The sequence below is a fragment of the Bubalus bubalis genome, chromosome 11 (genome assembly GCF_019923935.1).
Source record: "Bubalus bubalis isolate 160015118507 breed Murrah chromosome 11, NDDB_SH_1, whole genome shotgun sequence".
Taxonomy (NCBI): domain Eukaryota; kingdom Metazoa; phylum Chordata; class Mammalia; order Artiodactyla; family Bovidae; genus Bubalus; species Bubalus bubalis.
The window spans coordinates 20,567,220-20,582,601 of record NC_059167.1 but is presented as its reverse complement, the minus strand read 5'-3'; positions in this window follow the sequence as shown (position 1 = coordinate 20,582,601).

Below are 15,382 nucleotides of genomic sequence, written 5' to 3'. Positions count from 1 at the left end.
GGTTGTAGTTTACATTTTATGAACGTATCTGAATGTGTCTTGTTAATGATATTAGATGGAACATGTAGGATGAGGGATGAACATGTGTGCATATTCACTATGCTAAACTAGAGTACAGTACAGAAAATGGCCATACAGATTATGGTCGTCAGAGTCTGTCAAATGCTACATGAGGGTGTGTACTAATTTTATGTGTAATACTTAAAGAAAGTGCAAGCTGACTTACAATGATAATAGATAGACTCTTGACAGAGTCACTTATTAAGCCTTTAGTGAGTCTCTTTAAGTAACAGCCCAAACTGGCAGGGTGCAGGTGATGTCCTTTGGCATCAAAGCCCCAAACAGTTTGCTCTCTTTCTGCCCAGGATCACAGTGACTCACCTGGAGATGTAATGGCAGTTAGTCTTAGGACAGTATTTTTATCTAATGACAGGAAGCATGCTAGTTAAATGAAACACATCTTCAAAGAAAGGAATTTTCTGTGTGTGTAATCTACATTAATCTTAGACCCAGAGTTTCAAAGGGGAGTTGACCTGAAATCTGGATCCCCTACACCTCTTCGTTGTTAACCTCTTAAAGTGCAGCTTACTTAGGGTTTTGTTGGGGTTTTTTTTTCCTCTCCTAAAGAATTCAAATATGTTTTGCTGGCCTGTAGCCAATGAATCTCACCATGTAGGTGCATTTTCCTCTGGAGAAGGAAAAAAGCACCTTGTGAAGTAGGGACATGACCAAAGATGGCTTTTAGGGTATTCACTCAGTACTTACTATGCAAAACATTTGTTTGATTCCCCTCTTCTCCCATTCATATGTGTTTATTAAAACTAAATATTCTTGAACTTCATACTTAGAAAAATGTAATTTTTTCTACAAGAGAATCCCTAGGTTGCTCTGTAATTTTCTTAGGACATCTGTTAATAGCAAGTGGCTAACTATTTTGGGGGGCTCTGAAATCACTGCAGATGGTGACTGCAGCCATGAAATTAAAAGACGCTTACTCCTTGGAAGGAAAGTTATGACCAACCTAGACAGTATATTAAAAAGCAGAGACATTACTTTGCCAACAAAGGTCCATCTAGTCAAGGCTATGGTTTTTCCAGTAGTCATGTATGGATGTGAGAGTTGGACTATAAAGAAAGCTGAGCGCTTAAGAATTGATGCTTTTGAACTGTGGTGTTGGAGAAGACTCTTGAGAGTCCCTTGGACTGCAAGGAGATCCGACCAGTCCATCCTAAAGGAGATCAGTCCTGAGTGTTCATTGGAAGGACTGATGTTGAAGCTGAAACTTCAGTCCTTTGGCCACCTGATTAGAAGAGCTGACTCATTTGAAAAGACCCTGATGCTGGGAGGGATTGAGGGCAGGAGGAGAAGGGGACGACAGAGGATGAGATGGTTGGATTGCATCACCATCTCAATGGACATGAGTTTGGGTGAACTCCAGGAGTTGGTGATGGGCAGGGAGGCCTGGCGTGCTGCAGTCCATGGGGTCGCAAGGAATCGGACATGACTGAGTGACTGAACTGAATAAGAGATGAATCTGTCTTGCCTGAAAGCGTTTTTAAGAAACCATTCAGTTTCAGTGCCCAGTAACCTGTGCTGAAAGGGAAAGGTCATCTTTTAGTCCAGGGTTCCTTTTTGCTGCCAGGGATGCTGTATGAATACACAATAACTGGACACCTGTAAGGATACTCCAGGTTAGTGCCATCCTGAAGCACAAGCATCCTGACTTGTTTTTATCAGACAGTCAACATCCCAGGACAGCACTGAATTTAATCAGATACCAAACAGTGCCTCTGTGCTTTTAATACTGTTAATGGGTTTGCTCTCACATATCCCCCAGCACTGCTCAGTTGTGTACCAGTTAGTAATACAGTATGTCCTGGTAGGGACTCGGCAGTGAGCACAAATGGCTTATGTGAGGTGTACCTTTCTTTAGACACAATGCAGATTGGTCTCCGTTATAAATGTAGAGGTGACTCCTTTTGTACAATTACATTATGAAACTAAATAGTTCTAAAATATTTACTTAAGAAGCCTACGTAGCAAGAAAGAAAACAACCCAATTCAAAGTTCCCGAAACAGGAAATTAGTTTACTAGAAAATGAAAGGTAATCTGGGCTTTTAGGATTGATTAATTCATGTTACTCCGTCTCTGTATATCTGTAATTTTCTTAACTCTGCCTTCATATGTATGCTGGCTTTCTTTTCAGACTGGAACTAAGTGTCTATTTCTGGACCTCATTCCATACATACTATCATTCAGAAAAAAATACTTCCCATTACCTCCCTTAAGTGGGAAAATCTCCCAAGCCTTAGCATGTGTCTCCTTGCATCTCATTAATGTACGAATGTAAGAGTTGATCTATGCAAGGTTCTTGACCTGCCCCTGTGTCCTGATTTTCTGAACCAGTCACCGACAAGAACAGTCACCATGACTGGCTCAGGCAAATCAGAGAGTCCAGAACCCGGACTCTACTCCACTAACAGCACGGCTGCTACTGCAGTGTGTGCAGAGGAGTTGGCCAGAGGGTCTGCAACAGGGCTGCACATAGCTTTTCAGAACTAGCTTTTCAGAACTTGAGTATTGTTTTCAGGAAACCAATTCAGGCCACCTTTGAAATAAAGTGTTTCTTTCAGGATGCCTCTGTAGCAGACGTAGAATAAAAAGTCAGCAGGAACTGAGGTGGATTAGGTCCAAATGTTTGCTCTGTTTTTCCTCAGGGATTTCCTTACATCTCATCATGCTTCTGCTTTTCTCCATGTAAATTATTTCCTTCCTTGTTGGGGAAAAAAATAGTAAACACCTAGGCATAGAATGATCTTTAGAGAAAGTTTTTAATGATGGATTCAGTTTCTAAAGGACTACTCAGATTTCCTTTTTTTTTTTTTTTTTTTTAATTTGGGACTGGATCCCATCATCTTAGTTTTTTGAATGTTGAGTTTTAAGCCAGTTTTCACTCTTTCACCCTCATCAGAGGCTTTTTAGTTTCTCTTCGCTTTCTGCCATAAGAGTGGTATCATCTGTATATCTAAGGTTGTTGATATTTCTCCTGGCAATCTTGATTCCAGTTTGTGATTCATTTAGCCCAGCATTTTGCGTGATATACTCTGCCTATAAGTTAAATAAACAAGGTGACAATATTTAGCCTTGTCATATTCCTTTCCCAATTTTGAACCAGTCATTTGTTCCATGTAAAGTTCTAACTGTTGCTTCTTGACCTGCATACAGGTTTCTCAGGAGATAGGTAAGGTGGTCTGGTATTCCCATCTCTTTTAAGAATTTTCCACAGTTTGTTGTGATCTACACAGTCAAAGGCTTTAGCATAGTCAGTGAAGCAGGAATAGATGTTTTGTTTGGAATTCCCTTGCTTTTTCTATGATCCAGTGGATGTTAGCTTGTACATCTAGAAGTTCTCAGTTCACATATTGTTGAAGCCTAGCTTGAAGGATTTTGAGCATAAACTTACCAGTACGTGAAATGAGTGCAATTGTATGGTAGTTTGTATATTCTTTGGCAGTACCCTTTTTTGGGGTTGGAATGAAAACTCACGTTTTCCAGTCCCGTGGCCACTGCTGAGTTTCACAAATTTGCTGACATATTGAGTGCAGCACTGTAACAGCACTATCTTTTAGGATTTTAAATATCTCAGCTGGAATTGCATCACCTCTCCTAGCCTTGTTTGTAGTAATGCTTCCTAAGACGCACTTGACTTCACACTCCAGGATGTCTGGCTCTAGGTGAGTGACCACACCACCATAGTTATCTGGGTCATTAAGACTTTTTTTGTATAGTTCTTCTGTGTAGTCTTCCCACCTCTTTTTAATCTGCTTCTGTTAGATCCTTACTGTTTCTGTCATTTATCCTGCTCATCCGTGCATGAAATTTGTTCTTCAGTTGCCAGGTCGTGTCAGACTCTTCCCGATCCCATGGACTGCAGCATGCAGGCTTCCCTGTCCCTCACCATCTCCCAGAGTTTGCCCAAGTTCATGTCCTTTGAATCAGTGATGCCATCCAATCATCTCAACCTCTGTCACCCTCTTCTCCTACCTTCAGTATTTTCCAGCATCAGGGTCTTTTCCAGTGAGTCAACTCTTTGCATGAGGTGGCCAAAGTATTGGAGCTTCAGCATTATTTCTAGGAAGAGTATTCAGGGCTGATTTCCTTTAAGACTGGTTTGATCTCCTTGTTGTCCAAGGGACTCTCAAGAGTCTTCTCCAGCATCACAGCTTGAAATCATCAATTCTTCGAGTTCTGCCTTCTTTATTGTCCAGCTCTCACATTCATACATGACTCCTGGAAAGACCATAGCCTTGAACATACGGACCTTCGTTGGCAAAGGTATGTCTTTGCTTTTTAACACACGGTCCAGGTTTGTCATAGTTTTCCTTCCAAGAAGCAGTCATCTTCAAATTTCATGACTGCAGTCAACCATCCACAGTGATTTTAGATCCCAAGAAGAGGAAACCTATCATTGCTTCCACCTTTTCCCCTTTGCCATGAAGTGTTGGGACCAGATGCCATGATCTGAGTTTTAAGCTTGCTTCTTCACTCTCCTCCTTCACCCTCAACAAGATTCCTCTTCGCTTTCTTCCATATCTGAGGTGGTTGATATTTCTCCCAGCCATCTTGATTCCAGCCCAGCATTTTGTATGATGTACTCTGCATACAAGTTAAATAAACAAGGTGACAGTAAACAGCCTTGTTGTACTCTTTTCTCAATCCTGAATGAGTCGGTTTTTCCATACAGGGTTCTAACTTTTGCTTCTTGACCCGCATACCAGTTTCTCAGGAGGCAGGTAAGATGGTCTGGTATTCCCATTTCTTTAAGAGTTTTCCACAGTTTGTTATGATCCACATAGTCAAAGTCTTTAGTGTAGTCAATGAAACAGAAGTATATGTTTTATGGAGTTCCCTTGCTTTCTCTATGATCCAGAGAATGTCGGCAATTTGATCTCTGCTTCCTCTGCCTTTTCTAAACCCAGCCTGAACATCTGGAAGTTTTCAGTTCACATAATGCTGAAGCCTAGCTTGAGGATTTTGAACATAACTAGCATGGGAGATGAGTGCAGTTGTCCTGTGGTTTGAACATTCTTTAGTACTGCCCTTGTTGGAAATTGGGATGAAGATTGACCTTTTCCAGTCCTGTGGCCACTGCTATGTTTTCCAAATTTGCTGGCATATTGAGTGCAACACTTTTAATTGCATCATATTTTAGGATTTTAAATACCTCTGCTGGAGTTACATCACTTCCACTAGCTTTATTGCATGAAATGTTCCCTTGATATATCCAGTTTTTTTGGAGAGAACTCTATAGTTTTTCCCATTCTAGTGTTTCCTCAGCTTCTTTGCACTGTTCATCTCTCCTTGCTATTCTCTGGAACTCTGGAACTCAGCATTTGTTTGGATGTATCTTTCCCTTTCTTCCTTGCTTTTTGCTTCTCTTCTCTGCTGCATTATGTGTAAAGCCTCCTCAGACAACCACTTTGCCTTTTTGCATTTCTTTTTCTTTGGGATGGTTTTGGTCACTGACTCTTGTACAGTGGTACAAACTTCCGTCCATAGTTTTTCAGGCATTCTGTCTACCAGATCTAATCCCTTGAATCTATTCATCACCACCACTGTATAATCATAATATAGGTTATATCTGAATGGCCTAGTGGTTTTCACTACTTTCTTCAATTTAAGCCTGAATTTTGCAATAAGGAGCTGATGATCTGAGCCACAGTCAACTCCAGGTCTTGTTTTTGCTGACTATAGAGCTTCTCCATCCTCAGCTGCAAAGAATATAATCAGTCTGATTTCAGTACTGACCATCTGGTGATGTCCATGTATAATCTCTTGCTGGAAGAGGGTGTTTGCTATGACCAGTGTGTTCTCTTGACAAAATGCTGTTAGATTTTGCCCTGCTTCATTTTGTACTCCCAAGGCCAAACTTTCCTGTTACCCCAGGTATCTCTTGACTTCCTACTTTTGCATTCCGGCCCCGTATGTTGAAAAAGACATCTGATGTTAGTCCTAAAAGGTCTTGTAGGTTTTCATAGAACCATTCAAGTTCAGTTTCTTTGACATCAGTGATTGGGGCATACACTTGGATTACTGTGATGTTGAATGGTTTGACTTGGAAAAAACTGAGATCATTCTGTCATTTTTGAGATTGCACCCAAGTACTGCATTTCAGAATCTCATTGACTACGAAGGCTACTCCATTCCTTCTAAGGGATTCTTGCCCACAGTAATAGGTATAATGATCATGTAAATTAAATGCACCCATTCCTGTCCATTTTAGTTTACTGATTCCTAAAATGTTTATATTCACTCTTGCCATCTCCTTGACCACTTGCAATTTACCTTGATTCACGGACCTAACATTCCAGATTCCTAGGCAATATTGTTCTTTATAACACTGGACTTTACTTTCACCAGCAGACACATTCACAACTGAGTGTTATTTCCGCTTTGGCCCAGCCACTTCATTCTTTCTGATTGTTGTTCAGTTGCTCAGTCATGTCCAACTCTTTTTGACCCCATGGACTGCAGCATGCCAAGCTTCCTTGTCCTCCACCATCTCCTGGAGCCTACTCAAACTCATGTCCATTGAGTCGGTGATGCCATCCAACCATCTCATCCTCTCTCGTCCCCTTCTCCTCCCACCTTCAGTCTTTCCCAGCATCAGGGTCTTTTCCAATGAGTCAACTCTTCGCATCAAGTGGCCAAAGTATTGGAGCTTCAGCCCCAGCCCCAGTCCTTCCAATGAATATTCAGGACTGATTTCCTTTAGGATTGACTGGTTGGATCTCCTTGCAATCCAAGGACTCTCTCCACTTTTCCCCAGTAGTATATTGGACACCTTCTGACCTGAGGGGCTCATCTTCCTGTGTCATATCTTTTTGCCTTTTCATACTGTTCATGGGCTTTTCATAGCAAGAATGCTGAGGTGGTTTGCCATTTCCTCTTCAGTGAATCACCTATTTTCAGAACTCTCCACTGACCCGTCTGTCTTCGGTGGCCCTACACTGCATGGCTTATAGCTTCGTTGAGTTACTCAAGCCCCTTCACCACGACAAGGCTGTGATCCACGAAGGGGGTTTTGACATACTATGACATTTTTAAAAATTTGAATCCCCCTGCCCCCCACCAAAGAACTTTTCTTTCTGTAAAAAATACTAATTATTACATTAGAACTTAAAGCAGCAAATACGAAGGACATTATTTCTAAATGAATTAATAAACTCATTACATGTTAACACATTTTTATTTAAAATGGTGCTTTCAAATTTTAAAAATTGAATAAAACGTGAACTGTCTGCTTCTACGTACAGTGTGTTGTATCGCATTATTTTGACTGAAGTATATGAAGAAAATCTGACTTCTTACATATATGTAGCTGAAAAAGAGGAGTATTTGAATAGCCTTTTCAGATAATTGTTAATATTTTGTTTCAGTGCTTCACTAAAATGTGTTAAGTGGTAATTTCTTGAAGGTTAATCTCTTCTGAGCCAAGTGAGATGAGTGTTTAGATAAATAAAGTGGTTTATCATCTGAAAACCATCCAGTCCAGAGGCTTATGACTCATTTTCTAAGACCTTAGACTTTTTTCTTTTTTTTTTGCAAATATGGGGCGAGAGGACAGGAGGCAGAAAATCCTTCACTTGGATAATATCTTTCCCTTTCTGGAAACTAAAAAGGTATCCAGCGCCACGAGTCCTGACATGTTCTAGTAACATCTCTCTCTCAACCTGTATTAGGTCACCCTCTGGGAATGCAGGTCAGAAAGAAAACCCATAGGTTATGTAGGCCATGGGTGAGAGGGCCAAAAAAATGGTAAGTACTGAAGCAGGGAAAGCTCTGGTGTCTCCAGGAATTAGGCAAGCGTTGACTCATCTGCCCGTGGCCAACACAGCAAGCATAATTGGGCCTAAAAAATGGAACATCCTCAGCTCTTGTACTTCTGCAGAGCATGAAGAATAAAGTCAAATTTAGGGTGCATTTTTTTCATAATGAAGTTTCACGAGCATCACTTTATAGCTAAAGCTGCACAGAGTATGTTTTAGATACAAGTGTAAGATGCCTTGTGAGCTAGAATTAATGTGGAGAGAGGCTCTGAAGAGAGGCAGATTGCCTATTCAAATATGCTTGGGTTTGGAGTTTGTTAGGAGTTAATATTTGATATTGTCAGAACGTAAGATTTTTAGGAACTTGATTTTTTTCTCAGAACCTGAAATAACCTCAGAAAGCAGCTAATGATAATGCAAGTAGTAGAAGGCCAATGTGTTGATGAAAATGCCAGTGTATTGATTTACAGGTCTAGAGATTGGGGCAGTCTCAGCCTCTCACCAGAAGCTTTGGTCATCAGAAGTTAGTTTATGGATGTAAGCACAAGGACCTGTGTAATTCGGGACATCATTTTTTCCCTAGCTGGAGATAGCACACATATTTTTTCTACTTTTCTAGCGATGGAATATCTATGTCCATCAGCTTTAGTGTCTTTACTCTGCAGTAAACGCTGTCAGATTTTGGTCTTTGGCTTCCTTTTTCTAGGCTCCAAGCAGACCACATTGCTTCTGTTGTCACATTCTTGCTTGAGGTGTGTTAACACGACTGTGCCAGGTCCCAGCTTTCTCACACTCGGTGGATTACTCAACACCTTGCCCTTCCTGCTTTGATTGTGGAGAACTAGTCTTACCCACTGGTGTGAAGTTTACTAGTTCGAACATGGGCAAGTCCCTTACCTTACAGCTCAGAAGACATAAATTTACTTCACCTCCTACTTCATTACATTGCCAACTAAGAATATTTATCTTCTCCAAATACACCATTAATTGGGGGAAGGGAAAAATGTCTGCCTCATGACTTTTAGACTAGGAGCAAACATGTTTTAAGAGATTAAAAGCAAAATCTAATTTTTTAAAAAATTGAAGTCAGACTCTTTTTAGCTTGAAAGGGACAGTTGTAAGTTGATCTTGGATATAGCCAGTGTTCAAGAATGGTGGAAAATAAATGACACAAACTGATTAGACACAATGTAATAGTGAAAAAGTAAAACAATGCTGATGTGTCTGTGGCAAAGAGCTGGCATATTGGCATACTCTTGCCAAACCAAAGATTCTGGAAAGTAAATTAGCAAATTTCAGCAAAAGGACTCTATATAAAGCTGTAATGACTTTCTCTGAAAAGTGTTTATTGAAGAAAGCATGTGAGCCCCCACTGCGTGCCAGATAAATTCACAAGAAATCCGCCGAGTGTTTTTATCATCTTGTAAATGTGGAAATTGAGGGTTAAAAGATAGTTTTCAGGAAAAGATTAAATCATGGTCCTCAGATATAAAAATGTACACATGTTCAAGACTTTATCTCATGCATTAATCTGGAGAACTAACTGCATGTTGTAACACATCCAAATTTAAAATGTTTTAAAAGAGCACAAATCAAGGAGTAAAGGAGTGTTGAATTGTAAAACGGAGACCCTTTTTTTTGTTTTGAGAAGGAGTTCATTGAACCTCCTAGACTGGACAGAATTTACATATCTTATTATCAAATAAGACATATATCTTATAAAGTTATAAAATAACTCCCAGAGTCAAAACCTGGTAAGACAGTGAATGTGCTGTGGATGATGCATAGTTTTCCATTGATGTTCATGTTTTGTCTACCTTATTTTCAGTAATTGGCCTGAGATAATAACACATAATAAGTGGCATGATGGAGGTAAGATTGGGGGAAATTCCTAGAAAGTGGGGGGTGGGGTCGTCCAGGACATTCAAATTGCAAGGGAAGCCCTAAGGAAATCCTCAGTGATTCGGTCTTGAGGCAGTGTTGACTATGGAAGCAGACCCAAGCCTGGTGTCTTTGCATAGGGAGTTTATTGAGAGTGCTCTTCAGGAACAGTACAGGTGAGGGAACCAGAAGCTGGCTTGATGAACTATTGATGTAATTACAACCAAGGCATTAGTGAAAGTCCATGGGAAGACCTGGAGCTGGGGTGGCCCTCCTGAGATGTAAGGAGGACACGTCTTGGGTGGCAAAACTCCTGGCAGTGGGGGGAGTCGTCATCTCCATCCTGAAGTGGCATTCGGGCAAAGCACCACAGCGCCCACCCCAGTGCTTGTCCTGCTCCTATCCACGTGTCTCCCTCCTCCACCAGCTAGTCTAGTCTAAGGATAACCCCGACTCCCTCATTCTTGAGAGTCCTGAGTCTTGGCCACCATGCTTTTCTCCAGCAGTGACTGCTGTGCCTGACTGACCATTTTTCATGTAAACTGGGTAAGGGATTACCAAGAGACTCCAGTGCATCACCTAGGCGCCAGGTGTGTCTTTTCAGCTCCCATTGTATGGGGGAGGAGCCCTGCCTCTCCTGATTTCCTTTCCACCAAGGAAAGAACATGATGGTGATTTCTTACTCAATGACTTCTTAGCACAAAGAACCCAAAGTAACTGGGTGATAGCCATAGCTTAAAACTGAATGGGATTCTTGCTGAGTCCTCTGATGGGAGATTTCCACCTTTGGAAACCAGGTACTTTAGATCCACTGAGCCTAAAGTTGTGGGAGCAGGAAGCACAAATTCTCCAGGTGGGTCATCAGTAAAGATGGTTAGCGGGGCCATTCCCATTTCTATTTGTTGGTTCCAAGTCTGGTGTATTCCACCAACTGGGGTCATTAGAATGGTCATGAATTTAGGATATACCCTGCATCCTAAAGGGTGGTGCCCCATCCTCACAGGACATCATTTACAAGCTGGCACCTCAGCTGCACCATTAAGAGGTCACTCAGTTGTTCTATCAGACCAGCATCTTCTCCAGTAGATGACAGGGCCAGTGGACTCCGTGGCCATGTGCCCAACTGTTTCACTCTCTTTGGCATAAAATCTCGTGGTCCTATTCAGTGCCATGTGAATCTGACACTCTGCAAACACTCATACAACCATCATGCTGATTGATGCCCTGCAAGCAGGAGAGACAAAATCAATGCCCATAACATGTCAGTGCTGGTCAAGGTAAATAGTAATAACTGCCCCATTTAGAGTAAAGGGGTCCAACGTAGACAACTTGCCATCAGGTGGATTCTGGTTCTCTTTGACGGGTGGGTATTGAGTCAATACACAATGTATAGCAGTGATCTCCATAGCACTCAGATTAAACATTTGGCAATGTCAGTAGCTAGATCATCCTTGGTGAGTAGAATCCCGTTGTGAAAAGACCCTGATGCTGGGAAAGATTGAGGGCAGGAGGAGAAGGGGACGACAGAGGATGAGATGGTTGGTTGGCATCACCGACTCAATGGAAATGGGTTTGGGTGGACTCCAGGAGCTGGTGATGGACAGGGAGGCCTGGCATGCTGTGGTTCATGGGGTCGCAAAGAGTCGGACACGACTGAGCGACCGAACTGAACTGCCATTGCTGCCACCATGGCTGCTCCTTTCATGCACACATTTTGCCAGCTCAGCTCAGTTCAGTTCGGTTGCTCAGTTGTGTCCGACTGTTTGCGACCCCATGGACTGCAGCATGCCAGGCTTCCCTGTCCATCACCAACTCCCAGAGTTTACTCAAACCCATGTCCACTGGGTCAGCGCTGCCATCCAACCATCTCATCCTCGGTCGTCCCCCTCTCCTCCTGCCTTCAATCTTTCCCAGCATCAGGGTCTTTTCAAATGAGTCAGTTCTTTGCATCAGGTGGCCAAAGTATTGGAGTTTCAGCTTCAGCGTCAGTCCTTTGCCAGCTCAGGAGTGACTAATGAAGAAGATGGTAGATAGCAACTGGCCAGGTCACAAGTGCCGCTTGTTGGTTGCGTGCCTCATCCACAGTGGAGGCGCTCTGGTGGCTGTTGACACTGTCAAAGGCCTTTACGCTCCTGCCCATTCTCATAGGATAGCCTTGTGCCCTCGTGCTTGTCCCTAACCACTTTTCTCTTTCTCCTAAATTTCTGACCAATCAGTCAAGCCGTTTGCTACTCCCATCAATTCATGATTTTTTTATTTTTTTCTGGCTTTGGACTTATTGTATTTCCACACAAAGTAGAGGATTGGATAATCTAATTTTTGCCTTGCAGTGATTTTTCTTCATCCCTGTTAAAGGGCCACCTGAATGGGGCTCTATGGCAGCAATAGTCCGCTTTTGGCTTGCATCTGCCTACCAAATGGACTCATCCGGGAACCAAACTTGGCTGTTTCCCTTTTGCAAGTCTGTTAAAAGGGACACATTCCCACACCATTGGCCATAGGTCTCAAGTGAGGGAAAGGCACTCATGTAGCAGTAGTGAACGATGTGGGAGGGAGTCTGGACCACCTGCTCATGGAGCCCACCCATGCCCTCTCTCCCTGCTCCGGTCCAAAGCCCTGTGTACCACTTCCATCTTCAAATGGGTTGCTGCCGGACCTACTCAGACTTATGTCTGACAAGTCACATGGCCAAACAGTCTCTACCAAGGCCAGCAGCAAACCAGGAGCTGGTACAAATGCCATGGCCTTACTCCAGAACCCTCTGTGTCTACATTGTGCCTCTACAATCAGGCCTACCATAAACCCTATACAGCATCTTGTCCCATCACAGGTACTCTGAATATCATAAGATCCACCAAGTTGTGTGGACCAGGTGGCAAGACTGCTTACATCACATCCTGGCCTGGCTGTGGAGTCATTGTGCTTTGGGGCCACTCAGAGCTTTCCATGTGACTTGAAGCCAAGTTTGGTTCACAGAGCAGTATTCCCAGAATTGGACTTTAGAATCCACATTGATCTATGGGCATTCTGAGTCTTGTTTAGGGATGGGAGAAATGAGTTCTTGGTGTCAAAGTGGGTGTTCCAGCAGGTTCCTGAATTTTTATAGGCTGTATCTCCTTTCATACTTGCTCCTTCTCGCTCATCCAGTCTGACTGACGTGTTGTCATCGATGCGGACCAATGTGATTTTCTGCAGCATGTCTACACAGACAGCTTCCTTCAGACCATCTTTACGATGGTGTACAGTGTTACCCACCTCCTGTGAATGCATTCTACTCCCGGCCTTCATTTGCAATAGCGATGGATAAGAATACACTTCCCGGAGTGACCATATTCCAGGTGTTGCGTTTGTCTGTTTTTTTGTAGGGACTTGACTAGTGACTCAGTTGGGAATGTGAGAGCCAGTACCCTCTCTGTTATATCTCTTCTCACCCCCACAGGTCAGTTGTGTCTTGGGTGGAGGGATGGGTCGTGGGGAGTTGCGTGGGCTTCTAGCTGGCCTCTCCCAGTGTGGGTGACTAGTTTGTTTGCCTGACTGCCAACTCTGTCCACTCTGATTGTACCTTCAGGGACAAGGGGAAAGCGCTGGGCAGGTCTAAGAACCCAGTGGGCCCACTCTAAGTCAGACCTTCACTAGGACTTTATTTGTATTTTATTTACATGGTCCCCATTTGTCTCCCTGACCTGCATTCTTTAATATTTTTTATTTTAAACTGGAGGATAATCGCTTTACAATGTTGTGCTGATTTCTGCCATACTATAACATGAATCAGCTATTAGTATACACATATCCCCTTCCTTGAACCTCCTCCACCTCCCTCCCCATCCCACCCCTCTAGGTCATCACAGAGCACCAGGCTGAGCCAGCTCTTTTGCCCGTGGTAATGTACATATGTGGTAACGTGTGCATATGTGGTAACGAGCATATGTCAACGCTGCCCTCTCAATTCATCCCACCCTCTCCTCTCCCTGCTGTATCCACAAGTCCATTCTCTCTCTCTTTGTCTCTATTCCTGCCCTGAAGATGGTTCATCAGTACCATTTTTCTAGATTCCACTGGTGCTGCTACTGCTGCTAAGTCGCATCAGTCGTGTCCGGCTCTGTGCAACCCTATGGACAGCAGCCCGGCAGGCTCCTCTGTCCACGGGATTCTCTAGGCAAGAATACTGGAGTGGGTTGCCATTTCCTTCTCCCTAGATTCCACACATATGTGCTAATACATGACATTTGTTTTTCTCTTGCTGACTTACCTCACTCTGTATGACAGACCGTAGGCCTGACCTGCGTTCTGACAGGGATCACAAAGATGCTCTGGGTGCCCAATATCAGTGTGAAGTCAGATTCTGTTTCTGTGTCCAGCCGGTCCTTAGAATCTCTGGTTTCTCACCTTGGCCCTCGGGGAGGGACAGGGAATCATCCTGAATAGGCTGTGGTGCTGTTGCCGGGCGCTTCCTCCTGAGGGTCTGGCTTTTCCTGGTCTGAAAGCTGACCCAGGGCCAGAAACTGGACAACAGATTTTAAATTCTTATTGAGGTACTTCCCTCAGCCCCCTTAAGTTCTTTTGATTGTATAGACTGAATGATAACCTTGTTGCCTGCCTGCCTAGACGCTTGCCCTTCTGAATGCCACGTTCTCCAGCCATTTTCATGTTCCCTCTGGGTCAGGCTCTGCAGCCTTATCACCACAGCCTTATCAGCCCTGCTGGCTCTGCTCCTTATCACAATCATTGCAGCCCCCTTGCTTCTGATGCCTTGTGCCCCCTGGCCTCTCTTAATCTGAGACTCTGTCATCCCACTGCTATCAAGGAATCTTGCTCTATAGCAGTGTCTCCTGGCCTCAGCCCTGGCCACAGAGAACCACCCCCACTGAACTTTCTCAGTCATGCTGGTGCCTCTCTCACCAGCATGTCTTACTCTTTTGCTAAACAAAGTGTCCTCCCGGCCCTCCTTCCCATGGAACGTAGTTGGTGGGTTCTCTGACCCTTTGTAATAGACCCATTTTCACATGCTCACTTCTCTGGGCCTTGGATCCCTTCTCTACCACTTGCCATGGCAATCCTGGCATTTCTCTTTCACTTAGTATGGATTATTGCTTTTTCCAGGCTTTGGGCAACCAACCTAGCAGCATATTTGAATGATCTTTCAGGGGCTTTGCCAGGGTATCAATCTTCTGTCAAGGAGCATGTTCTCATGTTGATAACATCTCTCTCTGCCAACTTCATATTCGGTTTCTCTTGATTCAGCAGCCCCCAAACCCAGTCCCATCTATATTCTCCTAGCTTCTGTCAGTCCACACTGGCGGGGCTCACAGCTCCATCCCATAGTCCTTTCTTCCCTTAGCAGCCTCAGCACATCCCTGGCCAGGTGATGTTGTGACCTGACCAGTTATTGACCAGGCAGGGGAGGGTTGTGACTTGACCAATTATGGGCCCAGGAGGGGAGGTGGGAACAGATTGTCTTCAAGCAGCAGAGACAGACTCACACCTGCAGGCCAGTATTTGGGGATCTGGCGGGGTTTCAAGGTTGTCAAGAATGTCAAGTTGAACTGCAGGGCAGGTACAGCAGGGCCATCATCCGGCCCCACGGGGAGCTCCAGACACGTCACGATCCCTCTCTAAGTCTCGCCTGTTTACCGGCCAGGCCCTTGTCCTTGGCTTGCACACCTACCAAATC